Below are 18,775 nucleotides of genomic sequence, written 5' to 3'. Positions count from 1 at the left end.
GAGAATATCAGTAATTTAATTTATCACCTTCTTTCTCTGATATGAATAAAGGAGGTGATTAATATTCTGGAATTTGCACCAGAGAGATGTTAAAGGCAGTTTCTTTCTTTTGTCAACTGCATGGCCTTGGGCAAGCTACAGAACCTTTCTAACCCGCAGCTTTCATATTAAACACATGTAGTCAATGTGTGTGATTCCTGAATAGGGAAAATTGTTAATATTCCCAAATATGTGTATAAATTTCAAGCGATTTGGGTCAGAGTGCCATTGTTGTTATTGTTGTTGTTTTTAACTAATCAAAATAGTCCTAAAGTTAATATGGAAGAAAAAAATGTATAAATATTGATAAAAAACAAATAGTGAAGGGGAAGTTGCCATACCAGGTAGCAAAACTTTTTATATAGCTACTACAATCAGAATAATATGAATATTGGCTCAGAAATGAACAAATTGATCAATGAAACAGAACAGCGAGCACAGAAACTGATTCAAGTATTCTTTAAAATAAGAACTTAGTATATATGGTGATCTTTACATTTCAATTTAGTGAGAAAAGGAAGATTTACCTTATAAATAGTGTTAAAGTAATGGAATATTCACTGGAAGGAAAAGAAAATAATAGATTTGTATCTTACAACAAATATAGAGAGAACATAAGAATATAATGAAGGTAATTATGAATCTTTGGGGTACGGTTGAAGCATTTATGGGCAAGACAGAAAAATTCACAAATCATAAAAAAAAAATGGTCAGACTTGACTCTATAAAAGCCTAAAATTTCTGAATGGCAAAAGGCACTATTACAAAATTGAAAGACAAATGATAGACTGGGAAAGAATATTTACAGCGTATATGACAATGTGTTAATTTCCCTTATATACAAGGACTCCTGCAAATGGATAAAAGACAAGAAGTATAATTGAAAAGTAGGTAAAAGACGATCTAGCAATTCTCAGAAGAAGGATACAAATAGCCAAAAAGACATTTGAAAAGATGCTGTACCTCAGTGGTAGTGAATGATATGCATATTAAAGAAATAAGAGATACATCACTTTTCATGTATCAGAGAGGCAGAAATTTAAAAGAACACTGATCAAATCTACTTTGGCAAAAGTGTGGGGAAAATTGATATCTCTTAGGCACTCTTGGTGAATGTGTGAATTGTTGAAACATTTTTGAGAGTCATCTGGTAAAATTAAATTTAAATGTGCATATCTCTGACCTAGAAATGCATTTCTAGGAATCTAACTTACATAAATCAAAGCAGAAGTTTTAAAGGAAAAGCTGAGTGAAACTGCATATAGCTGTATTTAAAAAATGGATATCTCCACACCCCGGAAATACCCTGAATATCCACCAATAGGACAAGTATTGAATAGATTATTACTTATACATACTACAGAATATTATGCAAATATTTACATAGGTTTATGATTTAGAAGAATGTCCATTATATATTGTGAAATGAAAAAAGCAAGGGGCTAAATAATATGTGTAGTATGATTGAATTTTTACAACAGAAAAAGACTACACGTGTGTCTAAATATAAGTCTAATATGTGGTGTGGGTAAGTGTGTGTGTGTGTGTGTGTGTGTGTGTGTAGGCATCAAAAGCCTTATGGAAGGAAACATTACAAAATGTTAAAAGCAGAGGAATGAAATTGTATTACAGGAGGAGACCCTTAAAGTTTTATATTTCTATGTTGCTTGAATGATTACACAAGCCTTCGTGACTCTTATGGGTTGAATTGTACTCCCACTCTAAATTTATAAGTTGAAGTCATAACCTCCAGTACCTCAGAGTGTGACCTGATTTGGAATTAGTTACAGATGTAATTAGTTAAGCTAAGATGAGATCATATTGGAGTAGGTGTCCTTATCACTGCTGTCCTTATAAAAAGGGGAAATTTAGATACAGAGTCAACCACGTAAAAGAGAAAAGACAGCACAAAGAGACACAGGAAGAAGATGGTCATCTTCAAGCCGGGGAGAGGGGCTTGAAAGCCATCCTTCCCTCACAGCCTCAGAAAGAGCCAGCTGTTGCTGCCAACACCTTGATCTCGAACTTCTAGCAACCAGACTTACGAGACAACAAATTTCTGTTGTTTAAGATGCCTGGTTTGCGGTACGTTGTTATGGCAGCCCTAGCAAATGAATATAATTACTGTGGAAACTAAAAAACAATACAGGGCTTCCCTGGTGGTACAGTGGTTGAGAGTCCGCCTGCCAATGCAGGGGACACGGGTTCGTGCCCTGGTCCGGGAAGATCCCACGTGCGGCGGAGCGGCTGGGCCCGTGAGCCATGGCCGCTGAGCCTGCGCGTCCGGAGCCTGTGCTCCGCAATGGGAGAGGCCACAACAGTGAGAGGCCCGTGTACCGCAAAAACAAAACAAAACAAACCCCACAAAAAACCAATACAATATTTTTGAAAAGGCAAGGAATAAAAAGTTTATTCATTTAAGAAACATTTATTAAATACCTATAATGTGCTAGGTATTCCATATTAATTCTTTCACTTAATCTTCCAGAAGTGATAGAGGAGAAGAATTAGTGTCCACATTTTACAGGGGCTCTGTAACTTTACCAATGTCACACAGTGAATAAATTGTGGGTAGGAGTCTGGCTGAATTCAGTGCCTGGGGAGTAGCTGCTTTTCTGTGCTTAATCCCACTGCTGAGTTCTTGATCTCTTCCTTGTCCATTTCAAATCTTTAGTGAGCATTCAGGAAAAAGTTAGTTCTCCCCTTCACATATCTATAATGTCAAAATGAAGCACAAAATAAAAATGCCAGATTGACATTGCCCATAATAAATGATACCAAAGTGGAATGATTTTATGGCATCTCCTTTTATTGTATTGTCTTGAAGGGAAAGACAGTGAACAATGGTTATAGCCTTTTCTCGGTTGTTCTCCACATTTCATGTTCATTTTTATCTTGCCAGTTGTCTAAGCTATAGAGCTGAAATAAAGGAAGATGGAAGAAAGGAATATTTCGGAAATCATAAGACTATAATAGATATGTGGTTTGGCTCAATGACATATTTCAGAGTTTTATTGAGGATAAGTCAAGGAGAAAACACCTGTGACCTTGTTATACAGATGTTATATTTTCCAAATCTTTTAGTGTAGGGTTTCTTTGTTGCTCTAACTGCTTGGAAAAGGCGCTTTGACTACCTTGTCTGTCAATCCTAGTGATAGCAATTATGCATGTTTGGATGCTTGTTATTTTGTTGTATCATCATTTACAGAGAAACTCTTAATTCATCCTTAACATCCAGCTCAATTATCACTTTCTGTCATACTCTCTCAGGTCAATTTGCTGTACCCTCCTCTTTGCACTAGTAACACATTTTAGATACAGAATATATAATGTGTTCTGAACAACATGTATTCTCTTGTGCTATTTATGTATCCAAATCTCTTGCTAAATTACAAATTCATTAGGGTTTGAGGCCACTCAATCTCTATGTTTATTAGCATCTCAAAAACTGTCACGAGAGCGAGGGAATTAAAGGTACAGGGTAGGTTGACAGTGGGATCGCCGAGGAGTGCCTTCACCATCTGGGCCTGAGACCACCTCATGGTTCATCTTTCACATGTACTTCACCTCCAGTTGGCATGATCACAGCTCCAAGCTCGGTGGTTTGCATTCCCTCCTCAGAATGTATTCTCTTCTTCCCATCCTTCTTTTGTCTCTTCTCTCCTTGGCAAAAACCAGTTGGTAGTAGTAATATCAGTTTCGTTACTAGTACTGGTAATAGCTAACACTTACACAGCATTTATTGTGTCTGGTACCGTCCTAAGTGCTTTTACCTGTGCTAAATGACTTAACCCTTAGAACAAATCTCTTAGATAGGTACTATTATTAGCCTCATTTAAAATAGACGATAAAACCAAAGGACAAAGAGATTAATTTGCCTGAGGTCACATAACTCATAAGTGACAAAGCCATAGTTCAACCCAGGCAATCTGGTTCCAGAGTCTGTGCTCTAAACCACTATGTCTTCACCAAGAGTATCATACCTGTAATTGCTAATGCAGTAGAAAAAGGGAATTAATAACAGATTCGTCCCATCTGTTTCTATCTATCTATCTATCTATCTATCTATCTGTTTAAAATTAAAACATATGACTGTTTCTTTTAATTGTCAAACTTTAGTATAGGGCCAAGACTTTTTCCTTGAGAATGAGGCTGCTGATTGAAGTTTCTTATGGTTCACCTTGCATTATCTTTGTCCTTTTTGCATTGTTCTATAATTTCTAGTTTTGATTTCTTTAAAGAAGAAGAGAAATTTAAGTGCGCTTGCAAAGTAATCTGGGTTCAAAATCCATCTAGATGTTTGCAATGTTCTTCTAGTGATTTATAGGTGTCTTACTTACACCTAATGCAACAATTTCACTTTTTTATAGTGACTAATTTATGAAGCCTTTCCAAATCATTCATTTTTATAGACCAACCATTCTCTTCCTTTTCATGAAGAAATAGAATTTGTTTACATAATATTTAATTCAATTAAGTAATTACAATAATAAGTACAATTGGCAAAAACACTGGGGAATAAACGCCCCTGACTCTTGATAAGCACACAAGTCATCATGTGAGAGGGAAAGGCACTCCAGAGCATGGTTACTACAACCAGCAACCAGTAGCCATGACCATCAGGCAGTATGTTTACAGAGGGGATGGGAGGGAGTGTCAGTAAAGTGGAGTTGATTGAGCAAATGTTAATGTGTTCTGTGTCTGCTGAGGCCTCACTTAACTATTCCCTCCACTGCAAGCCTTCTCTGGGCATCTCCCCACCAGACACAGAAGTGATCACTTCTTCTTCTGTGACTACAGTACATTGTTTATGTTTCCATTATATACTCATAGTTTTTAAATGTAGTTTTTTCAATTGTTTATTGTTATAAAATACATGTAGCATACATTTACCATTTTAACCATTTTTAAGTTCAATGGCATTAAGTATGTTCACTTTGTCATGCAGCCATCACCACTATCCATCTCCAGAACTCTTTTCATCTTGCAAAATTGAAACTCTACCCATTCAGTGAAAACTCCCCATTTCTTCTTTCCCTACACCATGGCAACCACCATTCTACTTTCTGTCTCTAGGATTTTGAGTACTCTAGATACCTCTATAAGTGGAATCATGCACTATTAGTTTTTTGGTGTGATTGGCTTATTTCACTTAGCATAATGTATTCAAGTTTCATCCATGTTGTAGCATGTGTCAGAATTTCCTTCTTTTTTGAGGCTGAATAATATTCCATTGTATGCATATACCACATTTTGCTTATCCATTCATCTGTCTGTGGACATGTGAGTTGCTCCATGTTTTAGGTATTGTGAACATTGCTGCTATGGATATGGATGTGCAACCATCTCTTTGAGACCCTGCTTTTAATTCTTCTGGGCATTAAATATATACATATATCTATATCTATATATTTTTTATAAATGATCCCTTTTATTGTAAGTAATGCACAACACTGGCCTGGCTTTGCACTGCAAGCCCTTGGTCAAGATATAGTCAAAGTTAACTATGGCTGCAAAATATATATTTTTTAAGGGTAGCTCTTCCCCACTAGAATGTGAACTAAATTTTGTATCTTCAGTGGATAGCATATTTCCTGACACATAGTACTTCAATAAAGACTTATTAAACAAAGCATACCCCACAGATTATTGGAGGTTGTATATAAGAAAGATCTAGAGCTATGATTACTAACTGTATACAATTTGTACCCTGAGAACTATTCAAACTTGAAGTTGCTTTGTGAACTTTACATAATTTGTGTCCTAAATCCTGATTTCCTTTCCTTCTTTCTCCTTTTCTCCATAGGTAATTGTACACAGAATTGTACAACGTGTTTTTTCCCTAAAACTATCAGGCTTATTTCATTTTTGTAAATGTAGTTTCCCATATTTAAATTCAAGGTGGCAGAATATTCCTAGGAAACCACAAATCACTATTAATTCTTGATGTCTGTTTGCAGAGGATTCTATGCCTTTAGAATAAAGCTTGCAATCTCATATTTGTACTTAACGTTTGATGCAGACATTTTCATAACTACTGAATATTTACATCAGTTAACTGATCATCATTACTGCCATTCAAAGATTTAATTTCCAACTGCTTGAAAGACTGTATGAAATTTCTGTAGGGAGAGCATAGATTTTAAAGTTTAAAAAAAAGAGAAAAGAAATGCTTTGAAGCCATTGGCATGGGACACACAAACAATTTAGTGAAGAAACATTTCAATAGAGAAAAGGAGCCAAACTTTGATGAGGTTGATCACTGTCAGGGGCTGTTTCAGCTAAACTGCTGACCTAGTGAGGTCGATGGTATTAGTGAAGTGTAATTAATCACCCTTTTAGTGCAATGAGTCCTACATTTCTTCTCCTTCACTGCTATTATAAAGAAACTAGATATTTTTGGCTTCAGTCATGATATAGTAACTTTATTTTTACAATGACTTCCTTTATGTACTTTTTTAAACTGGTATAATTTACAAGTGATGGTTTGAGAGAAAGATACCAATGGAATGGAAAAGGAAGAGAGCAAGAAAAAAGAAAAGCCCAGGAAACAAAATAGCCTTATATTTATGAGAATTCTTCATCAAGAAAACCATTTTTTTTTTTTTTTTGGTTTGCATTTAGACTGTAGCTGTCTTGCCAATTGTTTTTCCATTTTAGTCGTATTTGGCTAGGACAATAAGCTTACCTTTAAAATTTTACATTTTATTATTTAGCAAATGATATTTTCATGTAAGCATATTTATAAGGGTAAGGACCTGATTTTGGTAATGTGTACATGATCTCATTCAAGGAAACAAGCTGAGGTGAAGCACAGAGGGTGAGAAAGCCCTTCAGAAGATTCTCTCATGTTCTCATTACAGAAAACTGAAGGGGACTTTCGGCAAATAGTCAATTTCTCTGCTCCCAAACTAAAAGCCAATCAGAAGATTCTCCTCATTTTAAATGTATACATATGAATCTGGAAAACACTTGTATTTTGTGGTATTTGTCAGACAGACCCCTGGGTAACAGCAAATTGGGTAATTTTCCTGCATTCCTTGTATTTCTTTCTTTCTAGCTTAGGTTCCCCTTCCCACTTCAACACACACATCATACATTTCCCAGCAGTGACCTAGAGAGGAAAGGGGAAAGGAGTATTTATTTACAGAGCTTGCATTCTTGTTGGGGAGAGAGGCAATAAAAAATTAGTACCTAACATATGTTAGGTAGGAATAAGTCCTCTGAAGACAATTAAATCTGAAAGAGGGACTAGAGAATCATGAGGGCACATGCAAGTATGTATTGGCTGGTAAGTGTGCATGCATGTATATGTGTGTACATGTGTGTATTTGTGTGTGTGAGTGTTGGCAGTATCTAATAAGGTGACATTTGAATCAAAACCTGAAAGAATTAAAGGAGGGAGGTCTGCAATACCACCCTGAAACTCCAGAAGACGGCAGCTTCGCTGGGCTCTGCTCATTAGAGGGAGCCACATATCCCCCTATACAAAACAAATCCATTAAAGAACACATGGATGCTTCTCTTACATAGGGTCTGGCACTCAGTGCTGGCCCAGCACAGCTAGTGACCCTAAACATCTCTTCTCGTGAATAAAACTGCTCAGGCCCCAGGGATACTCTTGTCAAAAATCTCTTGTGCTGTGACCTCAACACAAAAGGCCACTGTGTCCATCCTAACGCTGTCAGGGTGGGTGATCTGGGCTGCTTTTCATGTAGGATATGAATAACAGAGATGCTGAAATAAAGGAAATATTAAATGAATTGTAAAATTCTTCTCAGAAAGGAATAGATTCTTGCATAATGAAAAATTATTTCCCTTTAGTGCTAAATGTCCATCTACTTCTTTCTCTTCATGTTGTGATTTGTGGTTTTTGAATACATGAATTTATTCAATTTTTTACAGTGAAAAATCATATGAGAATTGAACCCTAGAATTGTGGCTCATTCTATATGTATAAAAATATTCAGTACAATTTAAGTAAATTTTCCAAAAAGAAATAAAATTTCCTCTTCATTTAAATACTTTTATTATAATTTTGATAGTCTTTAGTTATATTTACATTTGGGCCTTCAGTTTTAATACACAATTTTGAAATATTTATAATAACTTATTTGAAAACCTGAAAAATAATTTTAATTTTTTTACATATAATTTAACTTTTTCATTAAAGTATGCTCAAATTTTGTGCATTTTGAATACAACTCATTTTATTTTTAGTCTTTAGGTCAATATTGTCAACACAACACACATAAAAATCTTGATTATAAAAATAGTGATTTTAATTAAGTTTAATAGATTAAAACATGTAACAATTTATGAAATATGTAAATATTTTATTACTCATCTAAACATTGCTGTTCCATCAACAGAACACCTAAATATTTATAAGTTTAATAATCTTTGTTATTTTGCCTGCTATATCATATAATGATTCCTAAAAAAAATTGTGACCAGGAAAGTCTATTTGTCAAGGCAAGAGGATAGAATAAATTTTATTTGACAGTTTGTTGTCCTATCATTAAAAAAATAAGATATAGAGCCTCTATTTTCACTTTTGCCCTAGGCCCTTGAAATGTGAGGGGCAGGTTTAGAACCCTGTGAAGACCTAAGGAAAGAATGTTCTAGCCTGAGGCAAGAGCAAGTGCAAAGACCTTAATGTGAAAACAACCATGTATCTCTGAGGATCAGCCAAAAGGCCAGTTTTAGTCAGAATGAGGTGTGCAAAAGGTAAAGCAGCAGGAAACAAACAAGAGAGGTAGGCAGGGGACATATAATGCCAATGTGAGAAATTTGGATTTTAGTCTAGGGCTAATAGGAGCCTTTGGAGAATTGAGAGCAGGAAACTGACAAAGTATGTTTTTTTAAAAAACTATGCAAGCTGCTATGGAGAGGCAATACTTGAAATAGGAGGGGAGCCAGTGGTTTATTACAATAGTTCAGAACTAGGGAGATAGAGAGAAAGGTGGTTAGAGGTCATTGGCATTGGGATTTATTTTGAAATTAGAATCAAAGGGACTTACTGATGAGTTGACTGTGGAATGTGAGAGAAAGAGGGAAGTCATGGGTGACTGGAAGGTTTTTGGATGAAGGACTCAAGTTACTAAGATGGGAAGACTGGGTTTGGAGAAGGAAATCAAGAACATCCTCATATTAAATTTGAAATACTTCTTAGACATCCAAATGTAGATGTCTAGTAGGCAGTTGGATATCTGAGTTTAGAGTTCAAAAGAAGTCAGGGATGCTGGAGAATCAATGTTGGAGGATGCTGGAGAATCAATGTTGGGACTCAGGAGCTGAAGATGTTATTTAAAGTCTCAGAATGGATGCAGTTGTCTCGGGACTGGATGTAGGTAGAGGTGAAGACTGGAGTCCTTCAATATTTAAAAGCTGGGAAGAGGAGGAGGGGGTCTCACCTTACTTGCTACCCTCTGCAGGAAGGTTTCCCTGACCCTTCAAGCTAAGTTTTGTCCTTCTTAGCTGATCCCAAATCACCCTGGGTTATTTACACCCTGTATTATTTGCATGTGTCCATTGAGAGTGCATTGATTGAAACCCCCTGTTTCTCATCCCCCTCCAGACTGTGAGCTTCTAGAGGAGAGAAACCTTGTCTTGCCTGCTGTTGTATCACCAGCACCTTGTGTAGTATTTGGCACATACTAGTGTTCAATAAATATTTATTGAATAAATAAATTGTTTTAGCATTTGTAAAAAAATTGAGTATACCTATTGTTTTGGGATTTGTAAGAAAATTTTGAAATATTTAATAATTTTTATAATTAAGGGCATCAAAAATTTTTCTTTTTAAAAAACCCACTGACTTTATTATTATTTTCTAATAGCGATATCAGTAAATTTCCCAACTAAGGTATCTCTTATTTATCTTTAGATAAATATACATGCAAAACATTAAAAATTCCATCATCTCAGCCATGTTCACAGATAGGAAGATTCAATACTGTCACAACATCAGTTTTTCCCAACTTGATCTATAGATTCAATGTAGTCCCAATCAAAATCCCAACAAGTTATTTTGTGGATATTGACAAACTGATTCTAAAGTTTATATGGTGAAGCAAAAAATCCCAAATAGACAACACAATATTGAGGGAGAAGAACAAAGTTGGAGGACCAATGCTACTTGACTTCAAGACTTACTATAAAGCTACAGCAATCAAGACAGGGTGGTATTGACAAAAGATAAGTCAATGTAACAGAACAGATAGCCCAGAAATAGCCCCACAGACATTTAGTCAACTAATATTTGACAAAGGACCAAAGGCAATACAATGGAGAGAAGATAGCTTTTCAAGAAATGGTGCTAAAACAACTGGACATCCACATGCAAAAAAATGAATCTAGACACAGACCTTACATCCTTCACAGAAATTAACTCAAAATGGATTGTAGAATTAAATGCAAAGCGCAACACTCTAAAACTCCTGGAAGATAACATAGGAAAAAAATCTCAATGGCCTTGAGCAAGGTGATAACTTTTTAGATACAATGACAGAGGCTCGATCTATGAAGTAATAGTTGACAAGCTGGATTTCACTAAAATTAAAAACATCTGCTTTGTGAAAAACAGTGTCAAGAGAATGAGAAGTCAAGCCACAGACTGGGAGAAAATATTGGCAAAGCCATATTAGGTAAAGGATTGTTATCCAAAATATACAAAGAACTCAACAGGAAGAAAACAAACAACCTGATTAAAAAGTGGGCAGAAGTGTCCACCAACAGAAGAATGGATGAAGAAGATGTGGCACATATATACAGTGGAGTATTACTCAGCCATGAAAAGAAATGAAATTGAGTTATTTGTAGTGAGGTGGTTGGACCAGAGTCTGTCATACAGAGTGAAGTAAGTCAGAAAGAGAAAAATACATACTGTATGCTAACATATATATGGAATAAAAAAAAAAGTTCTGAAGAACCTAGGGGCAGGACAGGAATAAAGACATAGACATAGAGAATGGACTTGAGGACACGGGGAGGGGAAAGGGTAAGCTGGGACGAAGTGAAAGAGTGGCATGGACATGTATACACTAGCAAATGTAAAACAGATAGCTAGTGGGAAGCAGCCGCATAGCACAAGGAGGTCAGCTCGGTGCTTTGTGACCACCTAGAGAGGTGGGATAGGGAGGGTGGGAGGGAGAGGCAAGAGGGAGGAGATATGGGATATATGTATAGGTATAGCTGATTCACTTTGTTATAAAGCAGAAACTAACACACCATTGTAAAGCAATTATACTCTAATAAAGATGTTAAAAAAAAAAAAAAAAAGGAGGCAGAAGACCTAAACAGACACTTCACCAAAGAAGATATATAGATAGCAAATAAGCATATGAAAAGATGCTCAACATCATATGTCATTAGGGAAATGCATAATTAAAATAACGAGGTACCACTACACACCTATTAGAATGGTGCAAATCCAAAACACTGACAACACCAAATGCTGGTGAGGACGTAGAGCAGCAGGAACTCTCTTTGATCGTTGGTAGAAATACAAAATGTTACAGGCACTTTGCAAGACAGTTTGTCAGCTTCTCACAAACTAAACATACAGTCACCATACGATCCAGCAATTATGTTCTTTGGTATTTATCCAAATGAATTGAAAACTTATGTTCACATAAAGACCTACACGTGGATGTTCATGACAGCTTTATTAATAATTGCCAAAACTGGGAAGTAACTAAGAGGTCCTTCAGTAGGTGAATAGGTAAATAAACTGTGGTACATGGTGACAACAGAATATAATTCAGTGCTAAGCAGGAATGAGCTATCAAGCCATGAAAAGACATGGAGGAATCTTAAGTGAATATTATTAAGTAACACAAGCCAATCTGAAAAGGCGACATACTGTATGATTCCGACTGTATGACATTGTGGAAAAAGCAAACTGTGGAGACAGTGAAAAATCAGTGGTTTTCAGGGGTTAACAGGAAGGGAGAGAGGAAGAGCCAGAGCACAGAGGATTTTAATGGTAGTGAAACTATTTTGTATGATACTATTATGGTGGATATATGTCATCATACACTGTTTAAAACCCACAGAATGTACAACACCAAGAGTGAACCCTAATGTAAGCAATGGACTTTGGGTGATTGTGATGTGTCAATGTAGGCTCATCAATTGTAACAGTCGTACCACTCTGGGGTGGGATGTTCTTGTCGGGGAGGCCGTGTGTATGGAAGAAGACCATGGTATTTGGGACCTTTGTACTTTCCACTCAGTTTTGCTGTGGACCTAAAACTGCTCTAAAAATAAAGTCTATTTTAAAAAAATCATAATTTGGGGTATCACTGTCCTTGACTCCCTCATGTTCAGTGTCTAGAAAATCATTGTTTCAATCATATATATTTATGATGGGAGGGTAAATCTGGCCCCTGTTACTTCCTGTTAGCTGGAAGTGGAAGTATCTCTTTTCCAGCATCTGTGTTGGTCTCACTTGTAAAATTAGATCAGAAGAAACAAATTATGCTTACTTTTAGTGTAAAAACTACACCTTTGTATGTTTAAGCCAGGGAGTATAAATGTAAATTTGTTTAAGAGCTGCTAATTTTAGAGAAACTTTTAGAAACAGTTCACTAATAGACATAACTAGGCTTTACGCCTAGTTTCATAAAAGGCAGTCTTAATATCCCTCCACCCTGGGGTGACTTCTTACTATTCTGGAGATGCAGGGGGTGCCTTAGAACCCAGAATTCCTTTCACAGCCTACTTTACTCGAGTTTGCACTCTCAGTTCAGACAATCTGCTCTGGACTGTGTCCTGTTTTTGGCTGGATATTATTGGGTAAATATACTGAGTCTGCATTTTAATGGGCCTTCTGTGAATGATGTTTTATGCACAGCAATGAATCCAATGATAGAAATTCTAGATATTCTGGCAGGCTAGAATTTGGAAGTGGTATTTTTAGTAAGGTCAGAGTTTTGATGTTCCTGTATCACACACATTCAGCTGGCCTGTAATATCCCTTCTTTAGGGTCAAACCCATCAACAGATAAATGTTTCTGGCTCTTTCTTTATTAATAAAAATTAATTGGCTTCCACTTCTACATTTCTCTGCATTTCCTTTAAAAATAGCAACATCAAAGTAAAATGATTATGTCATTCTTTCCCTTCCTATTAGTCAAAGAGAATAGTCAAAGAGATATGACAGCGGTTAATTGCAGAACTTAAAGTGTCCAGGAGCATTTTTGGTTTGTAAATGTCCCTGCTTTGTGGCGTTGAATATTGAAACTAGTTATCTGAAACCTATGAGGTTTTTCATTTATTTGAACCTGGTCTAATTTTACAAATATGAAAGTGACAGTCAAGTAACCTCTGAAAATTAGTGGATAGGGGAGATGACTGAAAGTCAAATCAATAATGTAAAGTGAAATGGAGAATCAGCAATTAATAATCTGCTGAAAGTTCATGATGGCATATGTTAGCTAGCGAATTTGACAATATACTGCCTGAATCTCCTGAATAAATACAATTTTCCACTTTTGTGGTAATCAAGTCATGGAAAAAAGGGGAATTGGTAAGTAATGAACAACATTTCTTGTCTGTATCTATCAGGTATAGGATATGTGGACAATATTGTGCCTTTATCTTTGGTGTAGGGAATAGAAACATAAAACAACAGAAGTAGAGATAGAGTCCTTGTCCTCAAATAATTTTCAGCCTGCTTGAGTCAATTCCAAAAAAAAATTATTTAACCCAGCAGAAAATAAAAACATGGAAGGTGCATGACATAACTATTTTTACTGGCTCATACCCTCAGATCTTCCCATTCTTACCCATGGGAGAGAGCGATGGAGCTTTTAATGTTAGCTTACGAACAAAACCATGGAGTACAGTGCTTTCAGATCCCAGGTCTGTGGCTTACATTGCATGATTAGAATGGAAATTCATTGTAATAACAGACCAGGACTGTGATGAGCCAGCAACTACACGGACTAACAAATCTGGTTAAAAACTCCTATATTTACACAAGTGGCTCTGCTTCATGACATCATACTCGGTGTTGTTATGTTTTACTCATTTCGACAAGGAATATCAGTCCTATCTTAAAGAAACCAGACCACTGGAGGAGAAAAATCTTTCTGTTTCATTTAGGAAAAGTGTACATTTAACTGTATGCACTGTATAAGCAACATGAAGAGTATGCTGTATTTCCGTTCTATGAATAGTAGATACTGAGAGTATCCTGATTATTTCTATGGGCAAGAAATTATCAATATCTAAAAGTAATTATAGGTAGTTGCTGCAGTTGCATAATTTTCTATTCTAATGTATTATTTGCTGCTGGAAAGCAAATTCGTGTGTTGTAACCAACCTAAAGATGTGTTGCAGGGCTATTTCATACATGGCAGATTTTCAAAGTCCTGCAACAATGACATTGATATAGTGCTGCTACTCTGTTATAACCTTTGTATATTCTTCAAGTGTAACAAATACTTCATTCATTGCTTGCCCTAAACTTTGCATTTGGTGACATTCTTGCTGCTGTGTTAATATCAGGTCTATTAAGCTGGACCTCATGGTCCATTACCCTTTCTTTAGATTTGACCCCATGAAGTTTAGGGGTCTTGAGCACAGTGTGAAAAAGCAAAGGGTTTCACTCTCACCCAAGGAGCTCATTAGGACTTTATAGAAACACAATAAATACTCACACAGTACTAACATTTGCACTGAGGGATGCTCACCAGACACACAGCCTGGTGTCAGAAGGTGTCCATTGTTCCCTTTATCCAGGCCTGCACACTAATTTAGCCTGCTAACTAAAGAGAGCACTCATTTGTAATCTGGCATTTTTTTCTTTGTAGGAAAGATTCACTTACTGGTATCCTAGCTCTGTGGGATTTTTTTGGAAACTTTCTCTGTCTTGATCCATTTCTTAATGCTTACATTTTGGATTGCAAAATGGATCCCACAGTTCATGAAAGAATTCCAATGTGAACTGCTGACAGCAATATGTGGACTGGAGGCCTTCATTCTCTCATAAACTATATTTTAATTCATTAATACAATTTGCCTTATTAAACACAGTTTTATAATGCAGGAAAATATTATTAGATTGGTTTAGGGGAGACCTGCCATCCACAGTGCAGGACTTTAGCTTTAATTTTACAGTCTAGTTGCATTAACCCTCTGATATGCCTTCCAATATTTTTAATTTTACAGTAAACAGTTATGTCATTACAGATGTCAACATTTGCTTATATCATATTATTATGCCAAACCACTACCATAAGCAGGTTTCCCTCTTTAAAATATATTTCAGTCTGAAACTGTCATGAAATGTCTTCCACGGGCTTATAGGCAGAACGAAATGGGATTTCTATCCAGAAGTAGAAGCAGCTTGTTACTGCGAAGTCCATTCTCTAGGGATGGCTTTTATGAGGTATGGTTGGAGACTCCAAATCCACTATTCAAATTAATCAGATTTTCTTAGGCAGAATGCCTTTGGAACCCCCTACAGAGACTCTTTTCCTCCCCCCCTACATTGCAAATTACTTAATGAAAACACTGGATTATAGGAAACAAAAGGGTTTTTTCCACTGATGTCAATCAAGCATTGATGGTTTTGTTTTTGTTTCTAAAACGAGGAAAAGAAGGGACAATTTTGTTTTACAAAGTCTGGATGAATCACCTCACTGCATAACTTCCCAAGAAAATTTCACTAGAGACTTGGAAAAAATATTGGCAATTCAACAATTTCCAATTTAAGACCATGTGCTAAGACTCAAATATAAACCAAATGAATCATCTTCTTTTACCAACCAACTACTCTTTAAAGAGGAAATTGACTCAGAAGATGGGGTATGCTTTGCTTTGGCATATGCCTAGAACACTCACTAATCCTTTACTATGTGTTAGAAACTCAGCTATTCATATTATAGGTACAAAAATGAATAAGACTACTCTAGGTTTCAACAGCCTGGTGGGATAGACTCAACTAACCATCACACAACACAGCAACATGCACCAATGATGGAGGCTTGGCTGGGGAGGGGAGAGGTAAGGACAGAAGGAGAAGGGGAGAACTAAGTTTTGAAAAAGGAGAATTTCCCTAGGCAGTTCATGGGGAGAAAGGCATTATAAGCAGATTGCACAGCATGAGGAAAAACACACAGGTATGAAAATTCATGGTGTATTTAGGGAGTAGCTTATACTCAATGCCTGAAGCCAAAAGCTGGGAATTGGGAAAGTGATGAGAAATGTCCTTGGAAAAGTAATTTGGGGCTAGAGTATGAAAGGCTATTTCTGCTGATGACATTGAAGGATTTTAAGGATCCATTGATGGAGATGAGAGAAACCACTCATATGGTCAGATCCATGCTTTAGGAAGATAATTGATAACAAGGAGGAAAATGATCTGGAGAAGAGAGTAATTCATTCATGGCTAGATGTTATTGTAAGAATCCAGTAGGCAAGCCCTGATGGTCTAACCTAGGAAGGTGGAAAAGGATAAGAAATCACATATTTAAGAGACATTTATGAAGTAGAATTAATGTAACTTAATGATCAACCTCATATGGAAATGAACAATGAGAGATAAGAAAAAGAGATAAGCCTAAAACCTCTAGGCTGGATGATTCCCAAGTAATTCCCATGAGCACGTTTTATGGAGAATATAATAAGTTTCGGGCTTCCCTGGTGGCACAGTGTTTGCGAGTCCGCCTGCCGATGCAGGGGACGCGGGTTCGTGCCCCGGTCCGGGAAGATCCCACATGCCGCGGAGCGGCTGGGCCTGTGAGCCATGGCTGCTGAGCCTGCGCGTCCGGAGCCTGTGCTCCGCAACGGGAGAGGCCGCAACAGTGAGAGGCCCGCGTACCGCAAAAAAAAAAAAGAATATAATAAGTTTAATTTTGAAGAAGCTGAGTTTGAAAAACTAAGTGAAGAAGGACTTTAGGTTATTGGAAACATGAAACTTGAACTCAGGAAAAATGTCAGGTAGAGTATGGGAACCATCTTCATAGGTGTGAAAGTGGAAGTCATAGGAGCAGATGAAATAATTCAGGAGAGAGGTGAAAAGGAAGTAGATTTTCTATTGCATATCATCGGAATGACAGAGCTTTCTGAGGTGCTGTGTTGAGAAACAATTTAAGGTCATCTTCAGATATGGTGGGAAAGAGTGCCATGAATGATGACTAGGATTACCATTGGTTCCAGAGATGGCAGTGATTGCACCTGTGCCAGATGTTAGCCATTCAAGAACAACATCCCGAAGGACACCAGTCCTTCAGGGATGGTGGGAAACTTGTGCTGGCAAAAGAGAATAAGCACTGTCAAGAGTTAGGAGAAAAATGAGCCAGTACATAGTACTGTACTTAGTTCAGTATCTCAGACATCATACTCAATAAATACTTGTTGAAGGAACAGATGAATTAATAAAGTGAAGTGTTGACAACTATAGTGCAATTGGAGCAACATAAAAAATCAGCAGCATGATCCATAACAATAATAGCAATATAGCCAGGTACCATTGGTTAAAGAAATTAATGCTGGGCTTCCCTGGTGGCGCAGTGGTTGGGGGTCCGCCTGCCGATGCGGGCGCCGCGGGTTCGTGCCCCGGTCCGGAAAGATCCCACATGCAATGGAGCAGCTGGGCCCGTGAGCCATGGCCGCTGCGCCTGCGCGTCCGGAGCCTGTGCTCCGCAGCGGAAGAGGCCACAACAGTGAGAGGCCCGCATACCGCAAAAAAAAAAAAAAAAAAAAAAAAAAAAAAAAAAAAAAGAAATTAATGCTTTGGTTAATTTCTTCATAAGAGCATGCTATTTTTCCACTTTTCACATAAAGATGGAAATTATTCTAGTACGTGACCATTTGGAATATTTGGAATAATTATCAAATCATCAAAATAGTAACAGCGAAAAGCTTGTATGATTTGACGTAGAAAATTAAATTAAGAAATTAAGTGTAGAAAATAATGGTTAAGGAAAAAATGGAAATGAAGGAAGGGTACTCTTTAGGAGGTGTCCAGAGAACAGTGAGTTAAGTTTTCTCTTTTACACCCTAAAAGACAAATTCTTTTAAGAATAAAAGGAAGATGCTCCATCTACCTATAGATAATACAGAGATTCAATCAAATACTTGTAGCTTGCAGTGGGTAAGTAAATATCACTACTCTGCTATTCAGGTATTTTTATATTTGAAGAGACTTTGCCCTTGAAATTAGAGCCTAAAAATAATTAACCATTCATCCATTCATACTTTTTCCAAAGTATCAAACCTGTGTACAACACTGGTCAACCTGTATGGGTGTGTGGCGGGGTAAACAAAAGGATGGCGGGGTTTAGAAACAAGTGGACTGTAGTTGCTACCATGAGGAGACAACCTTTTGGCACTGTATGATGTCTGCTGGATGGTGGTTATATGTATGGAAGCAAGTGCCAACACAAAAACGCGAATAACTAGAATATTCAGCAATTGTAATCCACAGGGCAAGGTAAAGTCCAAGGAAGAAAGAAATCGCATCGATTTTATTGCAGGAAGGAAGACGATCTGAAAAGCTTCTTTGGAGAAAGTAGGATTTGCATTGAGTCTTAAAGGAAAAACACATTTTAGTCCATGGGTGGTAGAAGATAAGGCAAGGCAGGTAATTTGAGTGAGGGCAAAGGAAGAAAAGTCCGACAAGTTCTGTAAGAGGGAATGAACCCATTGAGCCAGAGAAGACACTTAAGGAGTTTTGAATCTCTGACTCCTCTTTACCGCCCCATCTTACTCAGATCACCCC

This window comes from Kogia breviceps, chromosome 12, assembly GCF_026419965.1.
Source record: "Kogia breviceps isolate mKogBre1 chromosome 12, mKogBre1 haplotype 1, whole genome shotgun sequence".
Lineage (NCBI taxonomy): Eukaryota > Metazoa > Chordata > Mammalia > Artiodactyla > Physeteridae > Kogia > Kogia breviceps.
The sequence above is the reverse complement of the archived record's forward strand: the minus strand, read 5'-3'. Positions refer to the sequence as shown.